Genomic DNA, 14581 nt, shown 5'->3' on the forward strand with positions numbered 1-14581 from the left:
GACATTTGATTAGGCCCTGCTGTTGATTTCTGGTATGTGGCCGAAGCAGCTCAAATGAGAATATGGTGTGGGAATGTTAGCAAAGGGTAAGACGTTTGCCATGTTCAGCTTCCAGTGTCCCTATTTTCCCAATCAATGGTGCTATGTGCAAATTAAATACAGACGTACATTTCTCGATTAAGGGTGCCCAGTTCATATTATAAAATATACCCATACGTTTCTGAGCCAGTGTCCAAAAAGCCTGAGTTGCTATTTGGAAGGAATTTGGGAGGGCATGCCTGTCGGTGGGCAGAGCATTTTGCTTTTCTCTTGCATTTACCTGCTGGACCACTATTGGGCAGGCTCTCTCAGGGTAGTGATTCCGGCTCGGATATCAAACTTGTGATAAAGCGTACCACCATCGCCCGTGTTTCCCCAGGTCTCAATTGAACATATGTCTGCGGGTGAAGATGTTGGTGGCAGGTCACAAATGTGTAGGGTTAAACGCCTTTCGGCTAGGTCAATTTCTTTGCTAAGCACTCCAATAACCCTTGCTAATAAGGTATCCAACGTGGAGCTTTTGGGTTCAATGGTGGCCTTCACAATCAAAAAATGTCTCTTTCCCATTTTAGTGTAGATACTCCGAAGATACCAGGAGAAGTAAACAAAAACACAAATCTGTGCCTTTTAAAAAAGAAGTTTGAGTGAATGGAACATGCTGTAAAAACTCCCAGTGGGCATAATTTGCATCTTACTACACCTGGGGGATGCGCAAAAAACGAAACAGTTAAAAGCAGAAAAGACACTGTTTCAAATACAGTATGTTCTCAGCAGAAACGTGAAAAGCCCAATGGCCCTGGAGCCATAAAAAGTGGCCCAGCCTCTTTCTCCGATAACAGCCAAAGATGGCCCGATCTAGGCCTGGTCTTTGCCAAGGCACAATCCAGGCGTGTTCTACGTTCGGGGAGAGATTGATGCACTGTATAGCGCTGTCGGCTCCTCCTCTAGCCCCTGCTGCACTGTGGGCCTTTCAGTCCTCTCGTCTGGAGCATTTTGAAATCTCTTATGACTGCCTCCAGGGCTGGTCTCAGCCAGCTAATCTGATTTTGAAAAGTGCAATGCCCCTAGGTAGTTTTAAATGATGCACAGAATACCCCTCAACATTTAAATTGTATTAATCTATATTGGAGATGTGGTAAAGAGATAAATCTCATTTGTATGTTGGATTTGTTCTGTTTTCACGTTTCTGTTGCTGGTGGAGAAAGTCGTCTTAGTTAGAATAACGTCTTTTGTTTTAGGAGTTAGGCTCAGGCAGGAGAAGATACTTTTATGCAAGAATGATGATAATTGGAAGCCAGTGTTCTTTCTCACTGAAGGAGGCCTGGAAATCAAGGTCATCGAGCCAGGAGCAGGGAATATCGAAACTAAATGGAAGAACCCCTATGAGGATTGCCCGGCGGGATCAAGATGCAAGCAGTGGGCATGTTTTACGTTTTGCGTTTTGAATTAGGGTCAGTGTCTCGGGGGTTGAGTCGAGAGAGGAGAGGAGGTGAGGAGATCGATGGAGAGGGAAGGAGCATCTTAGAACAAGCTCTGTAGCTTTGGCTGCTTGACCCATACAACTGGAGTGTACTACTTAGGAGGTCTTCACAAGCTGACACCTTTTCCTGATCTTGCCTCAGGAATGTTAATTAGGGATGTCACGGTAGTGATAGTGTAGGGATAGACTAATGCTTTTCATGTATTTTCCCAAATGAAGATAGATCTTGACGTAGGGGTAATCATTGCCTGTGTTCTGGTTCTGGAACTTGTCATTCTCTTTATGATCCAGTGTCTTTGTCTCGCCCGTAGATTCAGATTTGTATTAGTTCCAATGTACTTCTACAACCTCGTCTTGAGGTGTCTGTATGTCCAGATATTTTTGGCTTTGTAATAATCCCCTAACTTGGAATTCAGAGTCTGTGATTCTTCAGAGCCATGGTTCTCTAAAGTTGTTAAGTTTGCTTTAATGATTTATTTCTCCCCTCTACACTTCACAGCAGGCAACAAAGATTCATTGACCATGGTTTACAAAGTTAATTTGTTAGAGAGGAACTCAGACTTATCACCATCCATAACGAATCTGGTCAATCTATCCTATAGCTTTTTAAGAGTCTTGTAGCAAAGCCGAGGAGCAATATTTGAAACTCAAATACTAGATCACAAAGGTTGTTCATTTTTCCAAGCTAAGAGGGTGTGTGGGTTTTCCCTTAATATTTGGGGTGTCAGGCGTGTCAAATATGTTCACTACTATTTAGTGCAGTTAGTGGCCCACTTATATGGGGATGTCCGAGCAAATGCTATTACCCCTTCTTAAAGAGCATGATATTTAGGATTTCTTACTTCAACATGTTCATATTAAATTCTGATATCCACTGCTAACATTTTAGTTATTCAAGCCATGGATTTAGCAACCACTCCTGGTTCTGCACTCTCACTACGGAATAATCAGCAAATATAGACAAATTGACAGTATCCTTTCCAAATGTGACCCTCCCCCTCAAACATGTTATTTCTCAAGCATTGAGCTGGCTGTAACCATAACACATGAGATAACAGTTGGAAGAAGGACACCCACCCTATTTCCCCTCTGTGTCACCAACTTGTATCTGGAATCTCCCAATTCTCCTGGATTTGTGGTCTGGGTGTGTGATGCCATTAATTAAATAATAGTCTCAAAACTAAATAAGGCAGGAAACGTAAATAAGAAGCCTTTAAATTCAATGAAAGTGTTAGTATTCTCTGCAATCAATCTCACCAACCTGACATAAAACCTTGCTTTAAGAAATTTGTACTTTCTTTTTTGGTTTTTACAGATTTATCCTGGTCATAAATTGAAAGAGGAGACAGCAGAGTGGCAATGGAGCTTTAAAGTGCATTTTCTTATTGGACTGAAGAGTTCTTGCAAAAGAACACTCAAAGGTGATTAAAAGCAGAAGTGGGTATATATTTTTCCTACCTTTGCTAGAAATGTTCTACTTCGCAAAGCTATAACGGTGCCAGCCACTGCCAATTAAAAACTGGTGGGACAGCACAGCGGAGGAGGGAGGTAATACAAAATAAGGACTAACAGACAGCTGACACCGCCTACCGCCTCAGTACTCTCCTGCTCCCATCAGTCCATGGGCCACACAGCACAGGTTCCCAGACTCACCACCCAATTCAGACACTGCTCTCATGCTATTACCAAGCATGAGAGAAGGGTCGGGATTGGCGCGAGCAGGCTGGTTTGATGGTCGCTCATGGAGCCTGTGACTTTTCTCCACCCACTGTGCAACACAGAGCTGGGTTGGAGAAATATAAGTGTGCATGTTGGTTTGGCCGGCCTAAGACAACTGGCCAAACAAACATGCACACCTACAAGGGCTCACCACTGCTCCTCCCTGCCGCTGTCCATAGGCATAGAGGATGGTCTGGCCGGACCCACCCCAGACTCGCATTGGCTGTCAGTGAAAAATAAAATTATAATAAAATTGTTTTACTATCATTTTATTTTTCATCTTCTGGCTCTGAGCAGTGGGGTGACACTCCTCTGCCATTATTGAGGAGCCACAGATGAGCTATAAATTGTGGTGTTGAATCATGGATGGTTTTTGAATGCACCAGTGAGGAACAAGGAAATGCCCACTTTGGTAGTGGTAGAGTTAATTGGGCATGAGCCCAAATATTGTTTACATAACATAGTGATCATTTAGCTCAAAGTGTGGTAAGATCACTGTTTTCAGAGTTTCCCAACTGGGTGCATTGACAATAGTATGCTCTCTACTGATCTAACTTTCTACCACCCTAACCAGGCTGCTGCTGAACCCATTGAAGGTCTTCTCTGTGATGTTTAATGTCAGCTATGATAGAGGAAGAGACTGTGATTATGCTGATAATGTACTGTGTGGTGTATTGCATTTGTATTTCTTGTACCTTTCGTGGGCCAGGCGCCTTACTGGTTGATATGAAATAAGTTAATTGATTGTTATATATTCTTGTAGCTCAAGAATTTGGTTGGGGATAGTGACTTAAATAATCTACTCGACCTAATTATAATGCTCTTGACCCATAAACTAGTTTCAAATTGCGTGATCCAGGGCAAATATTTAAATTACTTATCCAGCATTTTCTTCCTTATCACATATGAGAGTACCTTCAAATATGCGAGTTCAGCATGTCTGCCGTAAAAAAAATACTTTTGTTTGATTTAATAGGCTAAACATTTGATCTATATAAAATGCAAATCTAGCCACATATAGAATGCACATAACCACTGACTTGCCTTTTAGTTCATTAAAAGCATTGTCATCATGGCGGAAGCAGGAATGTTTCTCAAATCATGTTTCAAAACTATCACTTTTAATTAATACTTACCTAAAGCATGAAGTAGTAGCACACTCATTTGCAATCAGCAGATTTTCCATTTAAAATGACCACAAACTTCCACTCTACAAAACTCTACTTCACTTTATTGCACTCTACTAGACTCTACCCCACTCTTATCACTGCACACTTCACTGTCCAAATTTGAACTCAACTCTATTCCCGTACACTCTATTGTATGGCACTCTACTCCAATCTATGAAAGTTTCCAACTTTGTATGACACAGCACTCCACTCTACTGTTTGAGACACTACTCCAATTTATAGCAGTTTCCTCAACTCTGCACAACTGCCAACACACTCTACACTAATCCACTGTACCCTACTCCATTTTATGCCACTCCATTGTACACCACTCCACTCTATGCTATTCTATTCTATACTACTCCACTCTTCTAGACATACACTGTACAGTATTCCACTGTACACTATTCCACTTTCTGCTACTCCACTTTACAGTAATCAACTCTACACCACTACAGTGTACACTACTCCATTCTACGCTGCTTCATTGTATGACACCCTCCTCCACTCTACGACACTTCATGGCACTCTACGACACTCTACTCCACTTGATCCTCGTACACTCCACTGTCCAACTCTATACTCCACTCAGTGCCTGTACGCTCCATTGCACAACACTCTATTCCACTATATGACACTTTTCTATATGACAGACCACTCCACTTTGCTGTACAAGATCCCACTCTACTTTATAACTACTGCTACACAAGTACACTCCAGTTCATGCCACTCTATGACACACCAAATCACTCTTTTTTACTTTACTCCACACTACATTACACCCCTCCACTCAACTCTACTCCACTGTGTGAAACTGTACCTCACTCTACCCTACTATACAACAATCCTCTCTACGTAGCTCCACTGTTTCACACAGTACTGTACTCTATGCATCTCCACTCTACAACACTGTACTACATTGTATGGCACTCTAGTACACTTTACTCCTGTCTATACACCTTCATTCCTCTGTACAACACTGTACTCTACTGTATGCCACTGTACAACACTCTACTCCATTCTACTCTACCCTACTATACTCCAGTCCATTGTACGACACTGACACAACTATGTGTATGCCACTGCACCCTGCTTTATTCCACTTTATTCTGACACAGTTCTCCACTCTACTCACTACGCCACTGTACGCCACTCCACTGTACACCACTCAATGCCATTGCACTCTATACCACAGTATGACAATCCACTGTAACACTGTACTGTACTGTACTGTGCACCACTCCACCCTACAAACATAAATCTAACTGTATGCCACTCTACTCTACACCACTTTCCAATACTGTATGACACCCTATACACTCTACTGAACAACACAGTACTCCAATTATTACACTTTACTTGACTGTATGCTACACCACTCTACGATACTATAGTCTACGACATGTCACTCCAGTCTATGACACTTTACTCCACTCTACACTACCCCACTCCAGTGTACTATACTATTCTCCACTCCACTCCACTTCATCCCACTCTGCACCACTGTACTTAACTCCACTCTATGCCTCTCCACTGTCCAACACTCTACTCTACTGTATGCAACTCCACTCTACAACTTTGTACTTCACTCTATGCTACTCTTTGACACTGTATTCCACTCTATACCTGTGAGAAGTTGGCCTGGTATATGCTGTCCACCAATTAAACTGGGAACCTTGCACCAGTCCAAACAACCCTTACGGTAATTTAAGAGGTCAAAGATAACCTTAGAAAGCTATCCAAGTGGGAGTTGTGGAGAGCAGCCGTCATGCTTAGTCTTGAAGGAATGTTAAGCAGCTTGTTTTACCAGAATGCAACCTTATAGTATTGGTTAAATGAAAGGAGAACCACACAGTATTTATAAAAATATGTATTTATTAATATAATACTCTCAGTATGACACAGTATCTCCTACATGGAGATAATCACAAAACACACAACACTTAAGCACAGAAATGATAGTAAATAGCACTAATGCACAGTGGGCCCCATGGGGGGGCCAAACCATATACTAAAATAGTGGTATAGGAACCACAACTCGAGTCAAGACAGTGTCTAGAGGACGTAGAATTGCTGGGACCCCAAGGAACCACCCAAGGTGAGGAAGTAGGGACTCCACGGAGCACGGGTGCGGTGTGGGAACTCAACCGTGTGCTTCGTACAATTCAATGGGAAAGTCGCGGTTGAAGTTTTAGCGTTAAAGGACCCTTCCCAGTAGACTTAGAAGAAACCCCATGGAAGTTAGGAGGTTGGGGAGCCACCCCACCTGTGGATACTGATGTACCCAAGTTACCTATCCCAGGGGAGCCGGGTGCATTGGTCTGAAGTGGCGTTGAAAACTGGCGCGAACCCAATGGAGGACTTCGAATAAGAGCCGCTGCTGGAAGGAAGAAAAGTGTCAGTTGGAATACAATGGTGGATTCTTGTCGAAGAGTACCAGAAAGCAGAGGGGACAGAGTCTGGGTCACTCAGGAGTTACCTGGGACTCGGTAGACGAATCCCCACCGACGCCAGATGCGTTGATGGAGGTCTTGACTCTGCAGCTACAGGGACCAGGAGACGTTGAGAATGACCAGAGCTGGATACGAGCTGGATGTCAAGTGCTGCGGGGTCGGTGCCCGGCGGGAGCACTAACAAGCCTTTGCAACGACAACCAACGCAGAAGGTCAAGGATCAGTAGGATTCGGACCAGCAAGGTCCAGGAGACTCACCAAAGCAAGGGGAGACAGGGCAGGCCTGGAGCAACCAGGGGAGCCCAAGAAAAGCAAAGTTGACTGTCAAATGGACCCACAGGCCGGAGGCAGAGGAGACGTGAGAGGACCTCGAGCGATTTAACCAAAAAAAGCCCACGGTGCACTTGGTGCAAGGAGGCCGGAGTTCTTGTTAGGAAATGGTGCAAGAGGTCGGTGCTACTTGGAGTCCAATGCACTTGTTCGGGAAACGCAAAAAAGCATATGCACTTGCAAATGTACGCTGTGTACGAGGGTTCGGGTACTGCAGCCCCCACGAGGGATTCTGACCACAAACTTGGTGAGAGGGCAGCTCGGACCTCAAGGGATGTAGAAACCCACATCCTGTGTTGCTGAAGTCTTTGGAGACTGTAGGAGCTCAGAGTCAGCGGACTCCTGCACTCCAAGGGAGATATCTTCAGTTGTCCTTGATGCTCCGCAGGTCCTGCACGGAGCCTGTATATTCCACGGGCACAGACAATGCTTCAGACTGAGAGGGAGATGAAGTTGGGCCCAAACGAAGTCCAGCAAAGTCCAGAGTGTCCAGATGGACGAAGTTCAGTGGTTTCTGGTTCAGAATCTTGTCCATGTACAATCTAGGGTCCTACAACCTGGTAAGCTCTTTTGTACCCACGGGAGAGGGTTGGACAGATTCAGGGGACTCTCCCAGGGAAGGGTCTGGACAGTGGGGAGGTTACTCCCATGTCCTTTGTGCAGTTTCGTGTCAGAGCATGATCCAACGGCTCCCTGGACTGGTTTGAACAGGACTATGCACAGGGACACCAAATGTACCCCTCAGGCAGACTTTCAGTCGCTTGCGAGCGCACTCACCCAGCCCTAATACACTAAATCCTGTCTGGGAGGTGGTCACACCTCCCTGTGACAGCATGCCATTGTTCTGCCTTCCCCTGCTCGAGCTTGGCTCAGCAGAAGGAGGGCAGAAATGTGTTTCCGTCGGCAGCAACCATTTTGTGCTGTCCCGGACTAGAAAGCTGGTACCGGCAACACCAGGGACCCAACGAAGCTCGCTTCTGAAGGGTGGAATCATACCTCCCACACCGGTTACCAGTGAGGGGGTATATGATTCCAACATGTTAATGTTAATGTTAATGTTATTGGGATTTGTATAGCGCTCGGCTGCCCCAGCAAAGGGGCGTCCCGGCGCTGCGAGCAAAGCTAAAGGCAGAAAAAGAAAAGAGCACCAAAGAAGAAGAGGTGCGGTTACTGAAAGAGGAGGGTTTTGATGGCTTTCCTGAAAGCCAGAAGGTCCTGCATGCCACGGATAGTTTCCGGGAGGCTGTTCCAGAGCTTGGCAGCGAGCAGGCTGAAGGATCGGCCGCCCATTCTGGCTAGATTGGTACGGGGAATGACCACCAGATGTTGTCCTTCTGAACGAAGTGACCTCCCAGGAATATACTCCGTCAGGAGGGGGCGCAACATCGGGGGGGAGGCGGTTTTAAGGATTTTAAAGGCAAGGCAGAGTGCCTTAAACTGAATCCTTTTTCCCACCGGGAGCCAGTGCAGTTTTTTCAGAGCTCCAGCCACTGAGGAGTGGCGGGGGAGACCTACCAGTGCTCTGGCAGCAGCATTCTGCACTCTCTGAAGTCTGGCAATTTCCGCCAGGTTAGCGCCCAGTAGGAGGGAGCTGGCATAGTCCAGTCTAGAAAGGATGGTAGCTTGGACAATTACCTGGCGGGTGTGACAGTTGAAAAACTTCAGAATAGGTCTTAAATTGCGCAGGATGCCGAAGCAGGTGGCTGCGACTTTTTTGGTATGGTGAGTGAATTTCAATGCTGAGTCGACCCATACTCCCAGGTTTTTTACACATTCCTTGGGCTTAGGAGGTTGGCCTAAAGTATCAGACCACAAATTTTCGCCCCAGGATGCGGTGTTTTTCCCCAAGAGCAGTATCTCCGTTTTCCCCGCATTGAGCTGGAGGAAATTCGCCGTCATCCAGTTGGTGATGTCAGTAAGGGTCTGCTTGAAGTGATGGGCCTCCAGACCGTTGTTACCATTGAGAGCTACCACCAACTGGGTATCATCTGCGTAAGATACTAACGTCAGACCACTCTGTTTAACCACTTCTGCTAGTGGTCGGACGTAGACATTGAACAGGGTGGGGTTCAGTGATGACCCCTGAGCCACCCCCTGTCCAATGTTGTGCTCTTTAGAGATGTAAGGGGGGGTGGAGACTTTAAAGGATCTGTTGGCAAGAAAGTCTTTAAACCATCCTAGGGCCGTGCCTGTGATTCCTGCTTCCTCCAATCTCATCAAGAGGGCCTCGTGTGACACCGTGTCGAAGGCAGCACTGAGATCCAACAGGATCAGTGCTGCCGTTCCGCCGGTGTCAAGAATGGTACGGAGGTCCTCTGTAACACTAAGCAAGGCTGTCTCGGTACTGTGACCAGCTCTAAACCCGTGTTGGGAGTCATCCAGAATGTTATTGGTTAGGAGGAAGTTGGTGAGGGTGGTGTTGACATGTGCTTCTATGATTTTAGCTGGCCAGGGGAGAAGTGAGATGGGCCGAAAATTTTCAGGAAGGGTGGGGTCCAAAGTGGGCTTTTTCAAGATGGGGGGAACCCATGCCTGCTTCCATTTAGAGGGAATTTTGGCCGTAGTGAGAGACCGATTAATAATATTCCGAATCGGTTCCGTGACAAGCTCATTGGCTGCACAAAAGGTCTCGGGTTTTAGGGGGTCAGCCGGGGAGCCAGATTTTATTTTTTTACAGATTTTATGGAAACTCTCACGTTCTAGTGTGGGGAGGGAGGAAAGACAGGGTCTACTAGGGTCTAGAGTAACGGAAATCTGAGGGGAATAGGGGAAGGTCTCATAAATTTTCTTTATTTTGTTGGTAAAGAAATTGGCCATGTTATTACATAGGTCTGGAGAGGTGGCAGCAGAAATGGTGTTTTTTTGTTGCAATGAGGTCCTTTAGAATTTTAAAAACAGTTTTAGAGGCGTTGGTGCTACTGTTGATTTCGGTAGCATAATACGCCGCCCTTGTTCTACAGACATGACGATGATAGGTTTTTTGTACTTGAACATAATTATGCTTGAGGTTAGTGTCATAATTTTTCCTCCATCCTCTTTCCGCCTTTTTACATTCTTTTTTCAGAATGGCTAATTCTGAATTGTACCAGGGGCTAGCCGCATGGGCACGAGCCTTGACCCACTTAGCTGGGATCAGAGAGTCCAATGCTTGGGTTATCCAGTGGCAGAACTGGTCATATCCTAGGTCAATGTCGTCACTCAGGGGAGGGGGATTAGTCCTTAGGAGATTATGAAGCTCCTCCAAGCGGAGTTTTCTCCACGGACGCTTCTGGACTTGAGGGGTAGGAGCAGATGCGGGGGTGGGTTTGCAAGGGACTGTCAAGATCACCAAATGGTGGTCTGTCCACGCCATAGGAATAGGTGTACCAGCAGTCCCATTCTCGATGTTGGAAAAGATGGGATCAAGGAGGTGGCCCGCTCTGTGGGTGAGGCCACTCACGAGTTGATTAAGCTGGAGGGCGGCAAGATCCGCAAGAAAGGTGGAGATTTTGGGCTCAGTGTCCCGGTCAAGGTGTAGGTTAAGGTCACCTATGATCGTAAGATTGGAGGTTTTAGTGATGTTAGTGCCCAAGTACTGTAGGAGCGAGTTGATGAAAGGAGTGTCCGCGCCAGGGGGTCTGTAAATCAAGAGGCCAGTTGCGCAAAATTGAGGGTTGGCTTTAATGGAAAATCTAGCACTTTCGCTGCCCCTAATGTCAGCTTTGATTAATTGGCAGGCGAGGTGCGATTTAGCTATGAGTGCAAGTCCGCCCCCTCTTGAATTTATGTTCACGGTACATGTAGTAAACCCCATAGGAGTGGCGAGGTTGATGACCGAGTCCATGTCGTCATGGAGCCACGTCTCGGTCATAAACAAGGCATCAAGGGAGTAGTCAGCTAGGAGATCATGTATGTTAAGATGATGCTTCTGCATCGATCTGACATTGAGGTGTCCCATCCTAAGGGTTGTCTGTGTAGATTGAGGAGGTTTTGGTTTTAATTTAGTGAGGGTACATAGCTTGGAAGGGTGTGGCAGTGGGTGCAAGATATGAGCTGGGTTCCGCCTGGTACAAGTGCAGGTATGATGCTGAAGATTCAGTAACTCTTGCTTGGAGTAACACATCTTACCATGCAGGTTGCAGCCCCGCAATAGCAGGGGGTCTGGCGCCTGACGCAGCCTTAGCGCGGATGGGCGCAGACGGGCTGACTCAGGCCAGACTCCGGCGCAAGGGACGGCGCTCCCGCAAACGTGACCGCTAGCGCGGGAGACAGCTGTTTCCTTTTACGGGGGACACTAGAGCGCTCCCACCGCTCTTGCCCTCACAAAGATGGCCGCCGTGAAAGGAACTTCCTAGCCCTTCGTAAAGCCCCAAAACGGCCGATAGAGCCGTGCAAATGATGCGAAAATGAGTGCAGGTAGGCTGAAAGAATGCTGTCTGCAATACAGTGTGAGAAAAGTACAATTTTAAAATAACGGTAAAAACGAGCAAAGAGACTCGCAAGTAACACACAATACACCAGTAAAAGTCAGTGCATTACAGGTCGCGTTTTTAGAATGTAACTCGCCAAGAATCTCGCGAGCACGGTCAGAGGGCTCCTTTTATGGGGGACACTAGAGCGCTCCCACCGCTCTTGCCCTCACAAAGATGGCCGCCGTGAAAGGAACTTCCTAGCCCTTCGTAAAGCCCCAAAACGGCCGATAGAGCCGTGCAAATGATGCGAAAATGAGTGCAGGTAAGCTGAAAGAATGCTGTCTGCAATACGTTAAAATAACGGTAAAAACGAGCAAAGAGACTCGCAAGTAACACACAATACACCAGTAAAAGTCAGTGCATTACAGGTCACGTTTTTAGAATGTCACTCGCCAAGAATTTGACACCAAACTCAATTGAGTTTGTTTCAGCCGTTTTAGAGTTGGTCTTCACGTGGTCGCATAATGCCACTCCTTATGTCATAAATGGCTGCTTCACTAGCATGCCGGGAGAAGGGACTCCGTAGGCTGCAGGGGTCTTCTGCTCATGCAGTGGCACCCTCTCACTTAGAACAAAGCACCCTGCCTTCAGGATTGTTAAGGCCTGCAATAGGGGTGACTTATAGGTTTTAAGTGTAGTGACCATTAGATATATTAACCTATATCTTAAGTAAGTGGTGCAGGTGATAGAGCGCGGAGGTCACCTGACTACTCGTTTTACCATATACGTATCGGGCCCATAAAATTCACTTTATCATATACATTCATCGGGTGACCATACACTCTACTACCAGTATCCCAGAGTCCTTCCTATTTCATTTTCAGTGTACCCGACTTACCAATCCACTGTTACGGGTACCTATTGATCACAATGGATCAGGGAGCTAGCTGTAAAAGAAAGGCGGACACCAAAATACTTATACTTTATATATTCTATTTATACTTTTATAATAACCACAAACTCAAGAAGTTTTGAAAACCTTTATCTAAAATTCTTCGATCTCGGAAAGCATGAGGTTTACAATAAACAAACAGTCAATAACCAAAACCATAAAGAGCACATATCCATAAAGGAAATAGATCAAGCCAACCATTTATGAGTCTACAGTAAGGTAAGAATGAGGAAACAGCTAGGCAGATAATTTCATGAATTTTGACTTAGTAAGGAGAGACTAAAGGACGGGGAAGAATAAAGAGCATACTAGAAACTTCATAGTGAAATATTTCCCCATAAAGAGGAACTACAGGTAAGGTGCAAATAGACCGTACTAATAAACCGGTGCAATTACTTGAATCTAAAATTGGGTAAAACAAAAGAACATCAGAATATCATGACCTGGAAAGGAAATGTACTCAAAGGATGGGGAGAAATGGAACATGCTAAAATAACGACATTTTTATGTTTGACTTGTTCATTCAGAGATGCGAAAAAGCATGGAAAGTCAATTTGCAAGAGTATGACTTTATTAAAGCAAAAGAAAGGAAATATAGAAGGTGCAGAGTAGACTTTTCAGCACTATATTTACCTAAGGTGGTGTGAAGACCAACCCTGGTCACGGGTCAGTTAAGGACAGGAGGAACCCCAAGGAAGGACAGTCGCCAGTAGACCAGCAGGTGAAGAATGGACACCCCAGGACAGGACAGGAAACCCAATTTAGGATCAGGACAGGACCACCAAGGCACGACCAGCACCCGCAGTTCGGAAGCAACGCCTGCGCTCCACCCTCTCTGAAGCTATCAGTCAGAACCCCGATTGGGTTATCGATCTCCCCAGCAAAGTGCTTCGCCAGCACTTAAGGTTTCTCTAACAAAACCCTTGAGTCTATGGAAATTTCGAACAGAGTGCTCCGCAGCCCTCTGTATCAAGTCACCTATTGAGTGCGTTGGGTCAGTGACAGGTCAGCTATTCGGACAAGTCGGACAAATTCTCTAGCTAAACCTAGGCTAGTTATACTGTTTTCGGGTCAGTGTACCACCCCCCAAATGTTGCAAGTGTCAGAATCCCCAATTCCGATTGGTCCATAAGTAGGATAGGTCAACACACCAATCACATTTCACTTCTACAAGCTCACATTTACCTGGTCTGGGACCGCCTATTGAATTTGGGGTTCCCATGACCTAACTTTCTACGATACAATAGTACATCTATGAATTGTGATACATTTAAAGCGATTTAGCTTCTTCTGCTAGGCGAAGGTGCATCTTCCCAGGCACATCTTGGCTGTGACTTCGGGTTGGCACCGCTTCAATGTCACCGGCAGAAGACTGTCATGCGCAGACAGGCTGTTCAATATGGAATCACGAGTGTTCCTCAGACCCCATGGAATGTGATATATGAAAAGTAAGCGAAAACAAATTAAAATACAGACATAAATTAATACACTGTATACCATGAATAGCTACTCTATACCCCTTACTTTTATAATAACTATAGCATTAGTATTAGATGCATACAAACAGTAGCAAAAAAGCAGCAGCGCAAGCTTCAGCATGTGAGAACACAAAGCGGCCATCTTAATGCTAGTGCGCAAGTGCAAAAGATTCCCACCAGAACTGCGAGTACGTCACATCACGTGATTGTGACCGACGCATGCGCAGAGGAAAACCCCGCCAAGCAGCGGCCATTTTTAATGACAAGCGTTGTTAAGGTTAATACACACATAAGCAAGCATCTCTCGGATACCCCAAATGTCAGAATAAAAGGGAAATTAATAAGACAAACAGGTTGAATTAATATATTATAGTTATTCGAGGTTCATGAGTACGAGCAAGTCGCGTAACGTGCAAAATCTTGCTCCATCAATCCCCTCTTTGATGATATTTACTATCATCACAAAACAATAGAATCAGATGCCAACTTTCACAATTTGCCCAATTCAATCTCTTCCAACATTCTATTCAATTTTTCTTTAGTTTCTTTGTTAGGGTGAGAATTTTTCAC

At 45.5% G+C, this 14581-nt stretch overlaps 1 protein-coding gene across 8 annotated transcripts in view; it reads left to right on the forward strand.

Moving 5' to 3' along the window:
- TLR2 (toll like receptor 2) overlaps positions 1-14581 on the forward strand; it is a 192954-nt gene that overhangs the window by 121444 nt on the left and 56929 nt on the right. For 5 of the 8 annotated variants that reach the window (XM_078676951.1, XM_078676949.1, XM_078676948.1 and 2 more), the window contains one exon: positions 2835-2940. The exons of 2 other annotated variants lie outside the window; for them this stretch is intronic. The gene's annotated coding sequence lies outside the window, so the exon portion shown is untranslated. Of the gene's footprint in view, positions 1-2834; positions 2957-14581 lie in introns of all 8 variants that reach the window. One more of the 8 variants, XM_078676950.1, reaches the window with a different exon arrangement.

Source organism: Lissotriton helveticus, chromosome 2_1, assembly GCF_964261635.1.
Source record: "Lissotriton helveticus chromosome 2_1, aLisHel1.1, whole genome shotgun sequence".
NCBI lineage: Eukaryota > Metazoa > Chordata > Amphibia > Caudata > Salamandridae > Lissotriton > Lissotriton helveticus.